The sequence below is a fragment of the Cupressus sempervirens genome, chromosome 7, assembly GCF_028749045.1.
Source record: "Cupressus sempervirens isolate cs-2001-9-10 chromosome 7, ASM2874904v1, whole genome shotgun sequence".
NCBI lineage: Eukaryota > Viridiplantae > Streptophyta > Pinopsida > Cupressales > Cupressaceae > Cupressus > Cupressus sempervirens.
The window spans coordinates 207,982,088-207,988,497 of NC_143124.1; positions in this window are offsets into that span (position 1 = coordinate 207,982,088).

The following is a 6,410-nucleotide window of genomic DNA, read 5'->3' on the forward strand; positions in this document are numbered from 1 at the left end:
CAATTTTGGGTGATGTTGATACTTATAGTATTGGCCAATACAAAGTCACCAACTGGTGAATCTCTCTCACCATTCATCATGGGATCAAACTATCTATTTTGTTAGCTCTGAGTCACTAGGTAAACTCTAGTCTCAAGCTCGTTATGTCTCATTTATTGTTCAAATTTTCTTAGGCATGCTGAACAAAATTGACCATTAGAGTTACTAAATGCCATAGGGAAGCAATCTTTGATAGGGCATATCCTAGAGGTTATGTAAGGTATGGATGAAATATTGGGTTGAATAGGATCATGTTGTAGACACCTATAATAACCTCTCTCTCTTTTTGGAGATTCAATTCCATTTTTATTTTGTAGCCCCATCTTGGATGATACTGAAACTTGTGGTGTTGGCCAGTACAAAGTCGCTAACTGGTGAATTTATCTAACTATTCATTATGGGATTAAACTATCTATTATGTTAGCTCTAAGTGTCAAGGTAATCCCTAGTCTCAATATTTTTCCATTCCATTGATTGCTCCAATGTTCTTGAGCATGCTGGATGGAATTGACCCCGAGAATCACTAAATATTATAGGGAAGTGATCTTGGATGGGCATATCTCAGAGATGATGCAAAGCATTGATGCAATGTAAGGTTCTATAGGATTATGTTTTTGAAAACTAAAATAAGCTCTCTCACTTTTTGATGATTCAATTAATAAGCTCTCTCACTTTTTAGGTGATGCTAGAACGTGTAGTGTTGGTCAAAACAAAGTCACCAATTAGTGAATCTCTCTATTCATTTAGCAAGGAATTGAACTGTGTGGTCCATTAGCCTCAAGTGGCTAGGTAAACCCTATTTGCAAGCTCATTCTTTCTTGTTGACGACTCAAATTTTCTTGAGCACATGAAATCAAATTGACCCTAAGAGTAACTAAATATTGTGTGTCAATACTTGGAAGAATGAAAAAGATAAAAGAATTTGAAGAATATGATATCTTAGGGGTATAGAATCCATCACCATACTAAGGAAGTCAAAGATATCCTAGTCAATGCATAGTGGATAATGACACACAAAAGATATGCAAGAAAGGTTGCAATAACTATAGCTATAGGAATCATAAGAAGAGCATATATATATATAATGTGTTTCCATGAATTAAGCTCTCAAAGAGATATATCTTGATATCAAATTCCATGAATAAATTAAAAATATTATTTCAAGTCTTCTCATGTTGTGAAGATAAATCATATATAACCTCTTGACATGTTTATGATGACACTAAAATTCAAGCTTAGATATTTACATAATACAATCAACTCAAGATTCAAATTTCTACTCATAACCTTTACAATCTAAATACAAATTAATATCATAGTCTTATTCACATGTCAAAAGATACTATCAAATCTTACTATAATGATTCCTACCCTTATTTGGGATGAAAATTACATTAAAATAAAATACATGAAAATTTTACAATGTAAACAAGAAAAAAAAGATATATATTATGATAACTAGTATTTTCATATATGAACAAATTGATCCGTCAAAGTTATAAGTATAATTATGTCATGCATCAAATATATAATATCTTGTATACATCAAATTTATGTCAAATATGTCCACTAACATAAAATCCAAGATATATTTCCACTAATTCCTATATGTCAATCCCTATATATTTTCCTTCCCATGAGGGAAAGGAAACAAATCCCTATAGGTATTCATTCATTACATGGAGGGAGATGATGGGGATGTTGGGGTCTTTCTCACACACTCACTCATCCTCTTGTTTAGGCTCCTCTCTAAGTGGAGCTAACACAAAAAAAGCATATTTGAATCAATAATTATTATAAATTAAAATAAAATATATATACACACAAAATTATTAATTTTCTTACTGCCATCAAATAGTCACTCTATACATCCACTTCAAAGGCTTGTGGATGATCAAGAGTAAAAAGTCCCTAAAATAATTCAATAAATATAATGAATCGATCATACTTATGAATACCATTTGAAATTTAAATACTAACTATTATAAATAACCACTAAAACTATGAAAAATATTCATACCTCTATTAATGGCTTTGAACTAGCCATTGTGGTAGCAACTCTTTGATTCATGGACAAGCAAAGATGATGAGGAGTCTCTTATGTCAACAACCACAAATCATATAATATAGTTTACATAATTTTTTATAGAATATAATATAATAAAATGAATTAGATCAACATGAAACAAATGTACCTCTAAGAAGCTTGTATCATGTCTAGGCTCATAGTTGTGAATATCGATGGTCTAGTAGAGAACTAATGCACATGGATAAAAAAAAATTGTCAATCCTTCATATGATTACTTAATAAATACATGTATTAATTGAAATGATTAAATCAATACATACATGTCAACTCATTGATGGGACATAAAATGGAGCTGATGAATCTATAATAGGTCCATCAACACTCTTACCTTGAATTTTGAACAATGTCAAGACATGCTAATTTATTAGTCATTCATTATACATATAAAATGTGATCAAATTAGTTTATTTTAGTTATAAATTACCTATGTTTCAATGACAAATGTCTCACACAAGAGGTCAATATTGATTATTCCATCATCCATATTGTCTACAATGTGACTACAAAATGTACATAAGGATCCACATGACATGCACATATGACCGTGATACAAAGAAGGCTCCTCCTCAAATAGTGGACTAGCAAAATGAATGAGGGTATGTGTCAAAGTATTAATAGTCCCTAGAGTATTAGTCGTGACATGTTACTTCACAACTAAAGGAATAATGACATGCTCACCCTATGCATTCATAATAGGAACCCTAACTACATTAGGTTGACAATGTGCTCTTGGCCTCTCAAATGATGACACCCACCTCCACCTTGAGAATCCAACATGTCAAAATAATTGGGGATCTCCCCAATGAAAAATTTATAATATAATTTCCTTAAGAAATATACTAGAACCTCATAATTTTTGTAGTGAGGTGCATCAAAGACCATCCACCATCTATCCCAAAAGTTATTTCTAATTTCATCATGGATACACTAGTGGATAGGGAACCTTTTATTTGTAGTTATAATCATTTATTGTTCTCTTGGCTTTTTACACAATGAACACATGTCATATTTCATTATGTCCTTGTTTTCTACATCTTCATAGGATATTTTTTTTGCATAATATCTTCTTTGTTCTTCTCTCTTAACATGCCAAATATCTAACTAACCAATAACAAAAGCTAGCTAGCTCATAATTAACTCAAGGGAGGATACCAATTCCACTCTTGTAGTTTTTTTCTTTTCCTACAATCTTGAAACCTACCAATGATTGCTTCTAACTGAGTTTTCCCTCTTTCTATTTCATATATTATATTGTCTTGGGTGTACTAGGAGGAGGTCTTACAATCAGTGGAGGTTGTGAAGGTTCTTTCTCTTCCCTATGAGGGTTTTTATATTGATCTTGTTGAGAGTTTTCATTTTGATCTTATGGAGGGTTTTCATTTTGAGTTTGTGGAGGATTTTTTGATCAAGTTAGTGATTTTGTGGTTCATTATTCACATTTCGTGATAAGAAATCAATTTCATATTAAGAAACTTAAAAAACTTGAAGTAAAACTAGAAAAATATACAAAACAATGCAAAAGAATGGTTAGAAGACATACTCAATGAACTTGATCTTGATCTTTGGTAATTAGGAGACATTTTGAGAAGGAAAGTGAGCAAATATTTCACCTTCTAGAAAATGCATTCATCTTGTTGTGGGTAGAGAATGCAACTGAGAAAAAAAGGAGAGAAAATAAAATGGATGATGGGTTGCATTCCATTTATGTGATTTCACATAGCATGTATGGGTTAGAGCGCACATGTGCTATGTGGATCCACAAAGTGCATGCATACTCTTGGGTTCCAGCCTAGGCCATCACGCATGGGTGCCATACTATATTTTGAAAAACTAATATGGGTGTCATCTTTTTGGCATGCCACTTGGTGTATTCACCCAGAGCAAAAAAGAAAACCATTCACACTATAAAACCATTTAGACTAATCAAATCATCGAGGATTTTCATCATAAAAACCATTAAAATAATATTATAAATGTTCAAAATTGAGTCACATGAGTCTTGAGAGTTTAAATTATAGACAAATAACATAACATAAATAATATTAAAAGCACACAATGAGGAAAAGTCCTAATTTGTTTTGGTTTAGTTTAGGCTTCAACAATAGCACATCCATCCAATTATTGGTTAGGAACTAATACACTTACATTGAATTATCCTTCTCTTTTTTTTGCCCCTTCTCCTACAAGAGCGAGAGGGTTGTTTCTACATCAAACATAACCTTGACACAAAAATCAGCCATGGTCGCAAATATATAACTCTAGCTCAATCATTCTTTCCTTCTACTTCTCTAGCTTAGTCCATAATCTCCTTAGGTCCTCTTCCCCTTGTAAGAAAGAATTTTTGTCTAGATAAGGTAGAATGAATCCTGGAGAGGGAGTAGTGGGATGAGGGAATAACTATGTGGGGAAGTGGGATCTCCTTAGGTTGATGGAATTACCAATGAGGCATGTAGGTGGTAATGACTAATCAGGGGTCTTCCTTTTGTTTCTTCAAAGGGGAGGTCCCTTGTATCCTTCTCTAATAGTGAGGTCCATGGTACCCATGTTGAAATTAGTAGAGACATATAAGAGTTCCTAAGAGGGTTCTTCAATATTAGCAGGGGACTTACCCAGGTCATCAACATCCACTTGAATGTAGTTAATTTGCCTAACCTTTTCTTAGGGAAAGAGTGTTTAAATTTTTTGTCACTATCTTTGGAAATAGAATCCAAGTCAACCTCCTTGGAGAATTCATTTATTTTCCTCCCTTATCTTCTTTCTAAGGTTAGAAGCCAAGCAATTTCATCTCCTTCTACCTCCATTGACTTAGTACTAATATCTCCCACTTCCACTACCATCTACAGTCTTGGCTTGGATAAATAAACCTTAAGAGTGCCCATAGCTTTCTTAGTACTAGATAGAGGGGAAACTTGAGACATAGAAGGAGAGCTAGGTAAGAAAGTTGAAAGAACTAATAGGGAAGTGTTAGGAATAGGGGACTAGACAATAATACTATTCCTAGGAGGATACACATGTTTTTGAAAGCTATACAATATAAAAATATTAATCTCTACCCTCATTTCCTCACAACAATAACATAGGCTTCTAAATTGATTAATGAAAAAAAGGGGAAATAAAATTTGTCATGATAATGAAAAATGATTTAGTAGAGGGAAATGGAAATAGTAACTTACTTTGTCTCTCCATTCTAGATTTAGGGATTTCATTATTAGGAAATACACATCACCCCAAGGAAGTGGTAATTTCTCTCTACTAAAACCACCCCTTAAACAAACTAGCTCCTCACCCTCTTTGAAGAACCAATTCATATTGGTATCATCCATTTCTTGCTAACCATAGATAACCTAATACCTTGAGTGATGGATTACTCACTTATGCAAAAATTAATTCCACTAATAGTAATACATTAGTATTTCTATGAGTTAGCTCATTACATGGACACTAGCTCATCATGTCCTTCTAGGGCTTTAGTAAAGAGAAGAAGGTCAACCTCTATAATCTACATCCATACATAGGCTATATCATAGCATTCCTATTTTATATTTTTTAGATCAATTTTGTCCAAATCACCACCCTATTGTGATGTGGATCCTAATTAGTCTCGAATGTTAATTTTTCACCACTTCATTCAAAATAATTTTTCTCCAAATTTTACTATGGGGGTTTAGGGGAAGTGCCTTCATGCTCTAGGGTTAAAAGATCAACTTCCCTTGTGGGGTCAATGGGAAGCTCCCTTGAAGAAAAATATGAATTTAGTATTGTAAAAAATATTGGGTGTTATATTTTTCTCTGTTGGCTTATTCTAGCCTTAATTTTGTAGGTGACAAAAAGATTGTATAAATTGGATTAGGGCTATGGATTTCCTAATGTATGATAAAATTGTTGCTTCTTGTAGCTATATTGAATTGTAAAGGATTATATAATGTTGGAATTATAGTAGGAATGGTAAAATCTAGGGAGGGGTGGTTGAATCGGTGCTTCAAATTTTTACCCATAAAAACATTTACCATACATCCATCTCATAATTCAACAATCAAACTAAAATACCATATAAAGCATATACATCTAAAGTATGTTAAAAAACTAAGTATTCACATATGTATGACACAAGATATGATTACCCAAACACCCTCCAATGAGAAGGTAAAAATAGGGTGGGGATAACACCCACAAATCTTCACTACTATAGTAATAAAGTGTATCCAATGAAGGTTACAATATTTGATCATGAAACATTATCTACCCGATGAAAGGTCTACCCTATTAAAAGCTTACAAAGACT